Source organism: Rhagoletis zephyria, unplaced genomic scaffold (genome assembly GCF_001687245.7).
Source record: "Rhagoletis zephyria isolate East Lansing unplaced genomic scaffold, Rhagoletis_zephyria_1.1 Rzeph_scaffold_02619, whole genome shotgun sequence".
Taxonomy (NCBI): Eukaryota; Metazoa; Arthropoda; class Insecta; order Diptera; family Tephritidae; genus Rhagoletis; species Rhagoletis zephyria.
Window position 1 is genome coordinate 14,528 of NW_016159703.1, and position 14,527 is coordinate 29,054.

The following is a 14,527-nucleotide window of genomic DNA, read 5'->3' on the forward strand; positions in this document are numbered from 1 at the left end:
ACCGAAACTGTGAATGTATGCATTACCTCGTTTTTTCATCTGCATTATTTCGCTTTTAAAACGAAAGTATGCATATGCATAATTTCGGTATTTTCTCATATGCATAATTTCGGTTTTCAACCAAAACTGTGCATGTATGCATTACTTCGGGTTTCTCATATGCATTATTTCGGTTTTCAACCGAAACTGTGCATGCATGCATTATTTCGGTTTTGTTATATGCATTATTTCGGTTTTCAACCGAAATTGTGCATGTATGCATACCTTCGTCTTTCACATATGCATTATTTCGGTTTACATCCGAAACTGTGCATATATGCATTACTTCGTCTTTCACATGTGCATTATATCGGTTTTGAACCGAAAGTGTGCATATGGATAATTTCGTTTTTTCTAATATGAATTACTAGCTTATACCCGCGGGTTTCACCCCGCGCTTTTATACAAATATGAAAAATAATTTAATGATGTTAGATTTTATTTCTGTGCCCATTTCGTTATAGCTCGTTATTTTTTAAGCGAGTTAAGGTATTTAGGCCGTTTAAAACTATGAAATTATAAAATCTCGTCTGCGCGCTAGGCATACGAAAGATATCAATCCCTGTAAGTTTACCTTAAAATGGTTCTTGGAGGTGCCACGACGGGTTAAATTTAGCCTATTTTTCAACCTAGCTCATAAGCTATCTGTGTGAAAACTTCCATGCAAATCAGTTCACTCATTTCCGCGTATTAATTAAACTAAACATTTCTAACAGGTGGCAACTCTTAAAAAAGTAGCCTACTTTCTAACCAGGTTATAAGCTATCTGTGTGCAAAATTTCATGCAAATCCGTTTAGTCGTTTCCGCGTATTAATTTAATTAAACTTTTTTAACAGGTGGCAACTCTTCCAAAAAATTAGCATATTTTCCACTGTAGGTCATAAGCTATCTGCTTGCAAAATTTCATGCAAATCCCCATTCAGTCGTTTCCGCGTATTAATTTAATAAAACTTTTTTAACAGGTGGCAACTCTTAAGAAAAGTAGCCTATTTTCCAATCTAGGTCATAAGCTATCTGTGTGCAAATTTTCATGCAAATCCATTCAGTCGTTCCCGCATATTAAATAAATTAACTTTTTTTAACAGGTGGCAACTTTTAGAAAAAGATAGCCTATTAACTAATCTGGCCCATAAGCTATCTGCGTACCAAATTTCATGCAAATTCGTTCAGTCGTTTCCGCGTGATGATTTCCCAAACAGCCAAACATACAAACTTTCACATTTATAATATTAGTAAGATTTACTTCTACCTAGTATGGCCCTTAATCCCTAAGCGCGGCCGAAAGCCGCCTACGCAGAGAGAAGTTCTGCGCAAAAATATTTCCGCCCTTCTTTTCCGGCAACACAGAAAGGAGAATTCTACTTAGAAAGGGATATAATCCCAAAGCGCGGCCGAAGGCCGCCTACGCAGAGAGAAGTTCTGCCCACAAATACTTCCGTCCCCTCTTTTCCGGCAACACAGAAAGGAGAGTTCTACTTAGTAAGGGTTATGATCCCTAAGCGCGGCTGAAGGCCGCCTACGCAGAAAGAAGTTCTGCGCAAAAATACCTCCGGTGCCCTTTTCCGGCAACACAGAAAGGAGAATTCTACATAGTAAGGGCTATAATCCCTAAGCGCGGCCAAAGACCGCCTACGCAGAAAAGAGTTCGGCGCAAAAATACTTCCGCCCTTCTTTTCCGGCAACATAGAAAGGAGAGTTCTACTTAGTAAGGGTTATAATCCCTAAGCGAAAGAAGTTAGTTTTCATGTATGCACTATTTCGGTTTTTGTCATATGCATTATTTCGGTTTTGAGTCGCAACTGTGCATGTATGCATTAATTCGGTTTTTGTCATATGCATTATTTCGGTTTTGAACCGAAACTCTGCATGTATGCATTACTTCGTTTTTCTTATATGCGTTATTTCTGTTTTCAAACGAAAGTGTGCATGTATGCATTATTTCGGTTTTTTCATATGCGTTATTTCGGTTTTCAACCGAAACTGTGCATATATGCATTATTTCGGTTTTTTTCATATGCATTATTTCGGATTTCAACCGAAACTGTGCATATATGCATTATTTCGGTTTTTTTCCTATGCATTATTAAGGTTTTTTCATATGCATTATTTCGTATGCACAGTTTCCATATGCACAATTTCAGGGTGTCGAGCCCCACCTAACCTTTGAAGTTTACCTTCTACTACATAAAATACTAAGAAATTACAGATAAAAGCAAAATTGTTTGCCCGGTAGTAAAAACATTTGCATCACAGTCTCAACTTTATACAAAATTTAGGAAAATTCAACAAAATTTCAACTTTTTATCCGAACCTTAACAAAATTTTCGGGTATGCAGTTTTCTAGCCCATACAATTTTAGTCCAATAAAGTGCAAGTTTCAACCAGCTAAAAATTCGCGTTGATTTTTGATAATTGTTTTTTGAGACTGGTTTTGCGTTTTTTTATATATCAAATGTAATTAACAAAAAATGGCGTTGATTTTTTGAAATTTTGTTGCTAACGGTCTCCCGCATTTTGTTTAATAAGAAATTCATGCTTATATGGAAAAAGTGCAAAAATCCGTCACCAAAAAAAAATTCTCAGAAATCAACAGGATTTTTAGCCGTTTGAAACTTGCACTAAAATTGCATACCCATAAATGTTCTTAAAAACCAGATTAAAAAGTTGAAATTTCGATGAAAACTTTTGGAATTTTCCTAAATTTGTATAAAGCTTGTAACTGTGATTTATGTGGTTTTTGTTAAAGCTTGAGAAATCAACTCGAAAAGCATTACGAATATTTAAACAAAAAATCAACACGTGGTCATTTGTTTGAGCCACGTATAACTGCGTACTTAGTTTTTCTCTCAGAAGTCAGGATTTTTTTTAAAGGACTTACAAATAAAATTACACATGATTGGTGTAAAGCTGTACGAAATTCAGTTGAAGAAAAAAGCTTTTATTATTCAAATTTGATCCGTCTCGTTGTAAGGTTCTTGCGTGCGCAATTTCAATTGTGTTTACTTTTCCGTCACTATAGCTCATCTGATTGACACACAGTAAGCACCAAAAAGTGGTAGTTTAATTAAAAAGTTAATTGACCCGATTAAGAAGAAAAGGAAGCTAACGTAAGCTGAAGGCAACTCGTCGGACTTTAACACAAGGGTTGCCGAAATCGGACTGCACATTTAGCGATTGCAGTACAAAAGTAAGTTTTACAAACTTAAAAATATTTAATTCTAATTTTGGTATATTCGTTCTTGGGATCGAGCCCAGTCTCCGACTAGCATCAAAAACAAAATAAAAGTAATAGTGTTTTCTAATAGCGGTCGCCCATCGGCGACAATGGCAAACCTCCGCGTAAAACTGTAGGTCACTCCCCTTTGTGTGACAACATCAAGGGGTACGCCACAAATCAGAGGAGAAGCTCGGCCAAGCATTAACATATTGTGTTAGCGCCAATCTTTTATTGTTATTGTGTTCGTTTTCCACTTTCATACATATGTATGTATCTGTGGAAAAATTCCCTCTTTTAGCTGGACAATTGGAAATATTTTAAAGATGTTCCAACTTCGTGTTAAGCCAAAAAAAAAGATGTCGAAGTCTTAAAGGAGTGAGTAGTGAATGGATGCTTTACGAGATCTATGAATCATTCATGGACCACAAAATTCGGGTTGTAAAAACACACCACAGCAGTCAGTCAGTCAGCAACAATTGCAGCTTTGCATTATATTGTCAAGGGGCAATTGTTTTGAGAATAAAGTGTCGACACACCATCCGCTCAACACATGTCAACATGCATTAAATAAACATACTTAGCTGCTTACATGTACATACATCCATAAATAAATACATACATACGCGCATACACAGGTTCAAACAAAAAAGCTTACATGAATGGAAATTACTTTTAGATGAGCACAGTACAGTGGGTGGGATTAATAAGTCCCCCAAACATTATAATATCACTGTGATACAAGATTGATGTTCATGTCTCCGTATTTTATAAAACGAAAAGGAAATGAAAGCTTAAGCCTCCCAGAACAAAACCCCAAAAGGATTTTTAGCCTATAGATCAGGGGTGGGCAAGGCCGAGACCAATAAGAGCCACATGTAAATTCTAAATGCTACAAAGAGCCACAAAAAAAAACAACAAAAACAAAAATATCATTTTTAAATACAATTATTATTAGAAATGAAAAACACTAATTTTATTATTATTCTAATGTACATAAGATAGATTTTAAAGAAAATTCAAAAGATCCCTTTGGTTAAATATTAAAAATCTGGTTTTACGTTAGTTAAAGCCGTTCGTAACAGTTCTGTTAAATGTTGGTTAGTCAATAGCTGCGTTCGTTTAAATCTCCAGTAAAATATGTCCAACAGCAAAATTCCGGCGAAATGTCATCTGTTCTCTCACAAGGGAAAAATATCCAAAATAGTACGCGAACAGAAAATTTGCATAAACTTGCAAGTTAGGGTAAGAACATAGTGGAGCGGCCAGCAAAGAGCATCGAGCAAAGCGTCGATTTTAAACGCATATGTTTCAATGGAAAAGCGCATAGTGAAGAGCAAAGCGTACATCTACGTTTGTAATTGAAGCGTTGCTCGATGCTAGCTCTTCGCTTTGCTCGCCGCTCCACTATGTTTTGACCCTTAGACGGACAGCTGATAGAAATTTTGTTTACATTCAAAAGTATAAAATTGGAAACTTAAGAAAACAAACCCCGAAGTCTTATCCTGACACAGTTCACTGACTAAACGAATAGCTACTTACTTCTTACACATTTAATTAGTCGCATTTTACTATTTTAACTTCCAAACCATCAAATTCATTTTAGGGATTTGCGTAAATTCCAACCAGCTGTTTTTGATCAGCTGTTTTCTTGTTGGCAAATTGCAGTTGGCTAACATTTTTCCAGCAGAAACTAGCATCTTTCCCTCAAAATGAAATGTCATTTTGCTCGCTCAATTTCCCCTACTTTGCAAGTTTTTTGCGTACGCGATCACAAAAAGCTGATAGTTTTTTATAACTTTCAATAATTAGTTGCGTTCCGGATGCTTCACGATTTGCAGGTTTAATTAATTAATTATTAATAAAGCTTATGGAAGGCGGTCACCTGGAACGGCTTCCTGTAAAAACCTGCAAATCGTGAAGCATCTGGAACGTAACTATTATCAGGTACGCGATTGCAACTAATTGTGAACGGTATTTTGATTTTGCGAATTTCATTGTAGAGTGCAGACTCACAGTTATATGTTGTACCAAAAATTTAAAATATACGGAACGCAGCTGTTTTCAACAGCGGATATTTTAAATCTGGTACTTATTGCCGGAATTCAAGCAATAGTAAAGCTTTATGTTGCATTTCCAGTGCCTTGTCTTCTTCTAATTTCAAAAACTCCAACTCTTCTTCGCTTTTCTTAAAAAGGAGTATTTCGGACATTGTAAATTCATCCTCAATTATCCCAATAAACATTGGGTTTAGTTAACAATTCGAAAAGGATTGGAAAACAAATCTTTTTTCCAGTCTGACCTTGGATAACTAATGTGGAATAGGGTAGTATTCGATTCGAGAACTAGGTCATGCTCCAGCAAAACGGAACCGTTATCCAATGCATTTTTCCTTCGTTAAGAATTCGAAATCCAGCCCATTATCGAATTGAAATTGTAATGAGAGAGAGTTATTTTCTAATATTTCCCTTCGAGAATGAGTTGGATTTCCATTTCTCTCTTGTTGCTATGGTTTTAATTTTTTTTCGAACCCATCTCGAGTGTTTTACCAATATACTATGAACGTTGGAAAACTAAGGTTGGTTATGAGTTCGTTTTTAGTTCGATATGCATATTGGATATCGAAGGTCATTTTCGAACGTTACATAAAAAGGGTTTATGAAGTATGCAAACGTACATTTAAATAATTTCAAATCGGCAAATCTTTTTTCAAAATCTGCTTTTAAATCATGTGCAACGTTTTTTCTAGCCATGGAAAATGATGAAATATTCTTTTTTGAGATCATAAAAAAAGGTGAAGTTTAGCTTCAAAACTTAAAATAATTCGCGACAAATCAAAAACATTTTTATTCTCTCCTTGTAGAGACAAATTCAGGTTTTGCAAATGTTCCATCATATCGATAAAGAACATTAAGTCAGAAAGCCAATTTTCATTCTCTAATTGCGGGTAATATTTCAATTTAAATTTGCGTATGTGTATATAAAAAGAATAAAATAAAAAAACAACACTATGGAAAAAGAATGTCCAGTAAAGAAATATGTATGTATTTTAAAAAGTAAAAAGATCCAAAATGTTCTAAGCAAAGAGAAANCAGGTTTTGCAAATGTTCCATCATATCGATAAAGAACATTAAGTCAGAAAGCCAATTTTCATTCTCTAATTGCGGGTAATATTTCAATTTAAATTTGCGTATGTGTATATAAAAAGAATAAAATAAAAAAACAACACTATGGAAAAAGAATGTCCAGTAAAGAAATATGTATGTATTTTAAAAAGTAAAAAGATCCAAAATGTTCTAAGCAAAGAGAAAGTAAAAAAGAGCCCCACTTTGCAAAGCAAAGAGCCGCATTTGGCTCAAAGAGCCGCGTTTGTCCACCGTTGCTATAGATCTTTTCTATGCATATTTAGAATTGGTGTATATGTATTGGAAGATGTAATAAAATTCGTTCAAATAAAGAAATTTTTCTGGAAAGCTATGGTGTGTTACTGTTGTTTGGATCGGTAAGTTCATTTTTGATGTTTATTACCTACCCTGATGTTATTACCTAAAACTTACGCTACCTGGCGCTGTGGTAAAATTTTTGCGATTGTTTATGGATTTCCTCGAAGGTAGTATATTACTGTTTTTGAGGCTGGGTAATCCATTACATTAATTAATTTATTAAATAATTATCCTCCTTTTTTTAACCGACTTCCAAAAAAGGAGGAGGTTATCAGTTTGTCGGAATATTTATTTTTTAATATATTTTTTTTATTTTTTTGTATGTATGTTACCGCATATCTTTGGACCACGTCAACCGATTTCACAGTAATACATGAAACCTCTAACCACCCACAAACACACAAAAACGCAGCATTTAGACAATTATTAACTAGACTTGAGCGAACCCCATTAACTAAGGAAGCACACAGGAGAGAGCTAGACACAATATATGCTATCGCCAGAAACAATGGATACACAAAAGATCTGGTGGACAAAATTAGGAAGGACTCGAATCGAAAAAGTAGGGACAAGAAAGAAAACAACGATGCAGCTTGGGCAGTGTTAACTTACACGGGTAAAATGACATACAAACTGGCCAAGGTTTTCCAAAAATTCAACATTCGCACATCGTTTAGAACCAGGAACAACGTCCGAAGGATACTGAACAACAGCACAAACGAAGAGGACACTCTAGATAAGCAGGGTGTATACAAATTAACGTGTGAATGCAAGTGTAGCTACATAGGGCAAACTGGCCGAAAGATTAAAACAAGATTCCGAGAACATATAAGAGACTACAATAAGACGACACAAAAACCAAGCGTCACACCAGAATCAGACTTCGCAAATCATATGTTCGAAAATAAATGTACACCAATGAAAATTAATAAGGCAGCCAAACTTCTCCATGTACAGCATAAAGGACGGCGTTTGAACATATTGGAAAACATGGAGATATACAAGCAGAGAACATTTCAAGGGAGAAATATAAACGAACAAACAAACACCGTATCCGATGTAATATTCGAACCACTCCAGATGCTGTACGAAAAATATGAGAAGACCCCTGAAAAAAACGCCAACGCGAAGATACATACCTACGCCGCAGATACCAAGAAAATGAAAATAACGGATTTCTATCTGCTGGCACAAGCAAGCAACCTAATACCTGCTAAATAACGGAACATAAATCGACGCAATCACGAAAATCAAGAAAATAAAGATAACGAATTTCTACCCGCCGGCGAATACAAGCAACCAAAAAGCACCCAAAAAGCACCTACCTGTGAGTTAATGAAACAAAAGCGGTCGCACTTAGATGGGTATGCATGACCTAATGACAGTTAAAACAGATAGTAACACGAATACATAAAATGCGGAAGGAAACACGAACTATTCAGAACGAAAAATTACACTGAAGATGGCACAACGCCGAAACCGGTTTGTCTCCAAACCAAATTTGACAAGGGATGACGGAAAATCGTTCCACAATACATCAGACACCAACTTTGTTACGGGCGGTATAAACTTTGATTTACTTTTGGTATCATCCAATACGTAGATTCTCGTTGCTTTTTTTATTTATTGAATGTGAAATTTCTGAGGACTTTCTGAGTATGCAACCTAAAGTAGAAAATGGTAATTTTATTGCGCAAGATTTTATTTTTTTAATTAATGAATAAGTAAAAAGAAACGTTAAAATTTGAATGTACCTCTGAACCTAAAATTCACGAAAGGTCCCGATAAAAATTAGAAAAGCATATGAAAAAAATCCCTAAAATATTACACGAAAGAAAGCGAGTGACAACTGAGCGTTTAAAATCAAAAACTGGACACAACAGTGCATACATTTTCGATCATTTAAAAACTTGGCTAAAATTTTTGATGAAACTGGTAAAAGGCTTTGATTATTTATAACCTGGGGCCTATTTCATAAAAGTGACAGGTGCGAAAATTGTCGATTTTTCTATAAAATTTCACTGCCAGAATTGTCGGCGATATTTTTCATGATTCATATAAGTACGTTTGTAGGCAACTGTATTTTTTTTTTGGAAAACGACAGTGATAATATGGAATATTGTCGACAATTGTGCCGATAATTGTCACTCTGACAAAAATGTCTTGACAATGGCGACAAAAGCAAATAGCAACGACGGAAAGCTTTCACAGGAGGGTTTTGTAAATTTATTTATATGGTACTTGCGCGCATTTCATTACTTTTCAATAATTTGAATATTTATTATTACATATGATTTACATATAAATTTCATACGACTGGCGACAATTTTGTCAACGACAATTTTGAACCCCGACAATGACAATTTGTCACTTTTTCAATGGAATTTCTCATGGAATTTAAGAGGTGGTGACAATTGCTTTTATGAAACAAAACATCCACCAAACTGTCAAATCGTCAATGACAACATGGAAAATACCTATCGTTACAAAATTATCACTGTCGCTTTATGAAATAGGCCCCTGGGCGTAATCTTTTCCCTCATTTAAGAATTGAACATACATTTTTGGTAGTTTAAAAACGGAATTTAATTTATTTTAATATTTAATTTAATAATTTATAAATTAGGTGTTTATTTTCGGTTATTTAAAAATGGACATAAATTTTCGGTCATTTAAAAAGTGGACATAATTTGTGGTAGTTTATAAAATGTTCGTTGATTTTCGGTCATTCAAAAGCTGAAGAAAAATATTTGGTTGTACCTGGACATAAATGTTTGGCCAAAAAAAACTGGAGATAAGACACGGGCCACTAAACAACGTGACCTATAAGTTTCGGCATTTAAAAACACAATTTTTTTCCAAGAATCTGGACATCGGTTGCACACATTAACTTGCAAAATCACAAACTACCTACAATTAATTTGCTTGAACATAGAAGTGAAGCGTCTAATAAAAGACATCATATAAAACTAAGAATAAATACTTTTCAATGAACTCGAGAAGACATCATAAACATTAAGAAGAAACACGAAAGAATCTTTCTAGTAAGTGCCAGCAGCGAGAGCGTAAAAAAATCAGATAAAAAAATATTTATAATAAACAAGAAAAATAAGAAAAAGTGTCCATGCCACACGGTTTGAACCAGAGCTGTTAAATTTCCAATTCCGATTAGTAATCATTAATATTTTTGCATTTTTTAATTTAATGATTATTTTAATTTTCTTACATAACCCAGCAATTAGTAATTAACTATAATTCAAAATAATCAAAATAATCATGATTAATTGCATTAAAAATATTAAAAAACAATCAAGTGATCAAACTTAATCAAATAATATTTTAATTATTTAAATATGTTTAATTGTTTGATTATTTTTAATTATATGATGGTTTTAATTATTTGATTATTCCTAATTATATGATTATTTTTAATTATTTTTCCGAATAGACAAAGCTGTGTTTAGCAGGCACATTTTTATAAGTTAGTATTAAATAACTGAAACCAAATTAACTGTACGAGTAAATACTTGTACTGTAGTTTACAAGTAAAGAATGATTTCTCACAGACATTTTCAATAGTTTTTGCTATTCGTTAAAACTTTCAGAAATGATTTTATAGAGGACACGTTGGAGCAGATCTTACATATAGACATAGGTATGCATATTGACCGCGTTTTTGTTGTTCTTCTTTTGCATTTATCTTATGTTACTGTATTCATTCTCATCATATGTATATTAATGCGTTACAATGTATTATTCACTAGTTGGAAATAAATAATTGAAAATAATTATATTAATCATGCAACTAAAATAAATCAAAAATAATTGAAAATAATTAAATAATTATATTAATCATCTAATTAATAAAATTCAAAAATAATCAAATATAATAAAATAATTATGTAATTCAAATTATTAAATTAATTTTCTTTTTTGAAAGTAATTAATTATTAATCAATAAAAAGGTACAAATAATGGTATTTAATCATTAAATGGTTACCTAAAAAACATGCTTTAATTAATAACACGGTGCTTCAAAAAAAATTAAATATACCCGAAACAAAATCTATTTTAGGTTGTAGGTATGGTCGGGTACAACATGAAAGTAGGTTCCGTATAGTTCCTGAACCCTCCATTTTTTTATACCAAAAAAATGTTTTTTCGTACTTGATGCACTTATTTATTAATAGCTTGACTATTTTCCATACGATTTTAAAAATCTAACAAGTGTTGAAAAGAGGATTCATAGACCTTTAAAACGATGTATAACGAGTTTTCATCGGTTAAATTTTAATGAGCCCCTATTTTTCTTCATTTTTTGGAGTTCTAATCATCGCAAATTTCAAAAATGTCCCTGAAAGTTGCCAAATATGTGGTATTTGTCTAAAAGAACATGTGCAGACTTTTTGAGCACTATTGCTAAGGGGTTCATCAATATTTATTCAAAGTTGATATAAAAAATGGCTGTTAAGAAAAAAATTTATTTCTGATAAAATTTTAGGAAAATGCCTTATATCTTATATGCGTATCTCAAAAACTACTTGACCGATATCGACCAAATTTGATATACACATTGAGCTTGGCCTCTTTAAGTACCGTGTTCATTTGTTTTGAAATCTGACAAACATTACTACCCCTGAAATATAGCTAGCCTTCAGTGTTTTGAAATTACTGTTATGTGGGAGGAGAACGTGGTTTTTGTCCGATTTAAAAAATCCGCAGGGTTCCAAGTTCAATGTGTATATCTAATTTTGTCGAGATCGGTCAAGTAGTTTTTGAAATTTTATGATAAATTAAGTTTTTGCTTAAGAGCCATTGTATATATCAATTTTGTGTAAATATTGATGAACCCCTTTGCCACACTGCTCAAAAAATCTGCACGTCCGGTACATACACACATATAAATTCAAGACCGTATTTATGCTTAAATTGCTTAACTTCGACAATTTTTATGCAATTGAATTGGATGGCGTATCAGTTTATTCGAAAATAAATGTTCTTTTAGATAAATACCACATATTTGGCCACTATCATAGACATTTTTGAAATTAGTGTTGAAACTGAACTTTTCATTGGGATAATCTTTTTGATTCTATAGGTCGTATTTGTCTCTGTGTGCAATTCTTCTGTGACAACATACTTTGTCCATCCACTGTTAAAACGATGAAAATATATACGTTTTTTCATAAGGGTGGTGCAAAAATATATGGGAAAAAGTTAAGTCGGAATTTTAATGCTCTCACCCCCGAAAAAAATTATCCCCTTGTTTTTTTCAGTTTGAAATCAAAAAATATTTAGAGCTCAAAGTTTCCCATGTATTTCATTATATGGGAAAAACAATTTTTCGTGGAAATGGTATAGAATTCTTAAAAAAAAATATTTTTCGATCACAAAACTCTATTTCTCTTCAGGAGACTTCCAGCAATAATAAACAATTCTTTATTTTACCTTTTTTAATAGTACCGATTTTTTATGGGACTCCCCATGCATTTAAACATAGCTAACATTATAAAATGGTAAAATAAACAATAATATCTTTATATTATTCTAAAACAAGGCGCTTATTCCCAGCGATCTACAAATTGTACAGAGACAAATTATATATCAAATTAAAGTGCTTGATCTGAAACTTTGCACATACTTTCGAAATATTTGCGTCGAAAGATTTTACAATTTTTACAATTTCGCATAGCATTGCTACGTTCATGTCGATAGGCATCGTCTCAGCGGGACATAAGAAAACGAAAAATTGTTCCATTTATTCGCTTTCGTCCCTGTTTTTGTTTCATACAACAACAATTTTCAACAATTTCGTTTCTTTATATAAAATTTTGTATAATTTTAAAATGTGGAAAACTTAAAAAAAATTCCTGGCGGACTAACTAAGGGTACGGTAAAGTATTTTAAATTCTCCATATATGCGTTTCAGAGAATTTGATTATTTCAGTTTTTTCTTGCGGATTAGAGAAGGGCGAGTACTCTCGCCAGACTCAAAAATTAAGATAACTGCCACAAGAGATTATTTTGCCAGATTTAGTCTATTGGGTATTTGAGCCTCAGCCTGGTGTTATCAATAAAAATCACTTGAAGGATCTGTAGTGCACTTGGAACTTTGTTGTTAAAATACTTGTTGCTCTTTTATTTTTGGATTGTAAAATGAAATGATCGTGTTTATATAATTTCAAAAATTTTCTTTTTTATTATTAAAAAATCGAATCTTCAAATTATAACAACGTGTTACAAAAGTTATTACTCCTACACAACGCACAGTGGCCAATTTTTCGAAACAATTGTAATCAAACCTTGTGTATTCGTCTTTATTTTGGTTGCTGGTTTTAAATTTCACCACATAATTTCGAAATTCAAAATGGCGGATCCATAATGGCTGCTGTGTACGCTTAAAATACTCAGATGTTTAGCAAAACTAAGGTAGTTAAGTATAAAATGTCATGTTTTCTGCTTTTTTGTTATATAATGTGATGTAGCGGTTAGCAATATACGCTATCATTCCGCAGGGCCTGGGTTCAAGCCCAGTTTCCGACCAACATCAAGTTGATACATTGATTCAACGTTTCTTTCCGCTGTTGAAACTTTTTTCATTTGTTCATTGCATCAAAGATATATATATACATATAAAAATACTCCAGCATCGGATTAAATAATGGTGTTACCTTATGAAGAATTTGAAAATTTGCATTATTCCTGAATTGCTAATCATCAATCAACTAATTGACTAAGTTAAGTAATTGGTTATTTATTAGACTTAATTTTTAATTGCATCTGAGTCTGAATGAATGACTATCTATTACTACTTAAGTTATCTAAATTATTTGTCTAAATTTTGCAATATTCATATATATATATATATATAGATATATATTTTTTTTTTCAAAAATTTTCTTTTTGATTATTATAAAAATTATAACAACGTGTTACAAAAGTTATTACTCCTGTACAACGGCAAGATCCTACAATAAAGATTCTTTACAGATCGATAACTTTCGTGTCAATTAAAAATTATTGTAGCGTTAGCAATAACAATACATAAATAAGTCTCAAGGTCAGACCCTAGCAAGAGGATTGCTTTATGCATGGCCAGCTATGTATGCGTATTGAGTAGAGTATGATCTTGCCAAAACACCAAAGTTAAAGTTAACTACCAAACAAAGAAATAAAATTTTCCGATCGAAAAATATTGATTTTCAAGAATTCTATACCATTTCCAAGAAAAATCGTTATTTTCCCATATAAAATGCATACAAAACTTTGGGCGACATCCAAATATTTTTTGATTCCAAAATAAATAAAAACAGGGGTATAATTTATTTCGGTATAGGGCAATCCGACTTAACCTGTTTTTTTGGAACACCCTAATTTACGTACGTACATAAAAATGAGCTCACATAAATTTTATATATACAATACGCTGCATAACCGGAAGCGTACATATGAATATAAGACTGTCGACAAGTGTTTGTGTATGCGATCATTTATACTCTATACCGCAGCTCATTTGTGGTAGCAATTTGAGTTACTCGGCTAAGAGCTCATACAGTTCCATTCATTCAACCTTGCATGTTAATACATATATGAACATATTTAGAGCACATTTCACCCACGAAGATTTCGCCAATTGTATACTTATCCTGTGTGACAAACATTAAGAACCTTTAAATAAATACACAAAAGAAATAGTATTTTTCCAAATTGATATTTTTGTCATATTGTCCCACACACTTAAGACCTCAGTTACGGCAAATAATTTCCCAGCATCAATCAGTACGGGCAAACTTTTCTTTTACCACCATTCCGAAGTAAAATAATGCCCTA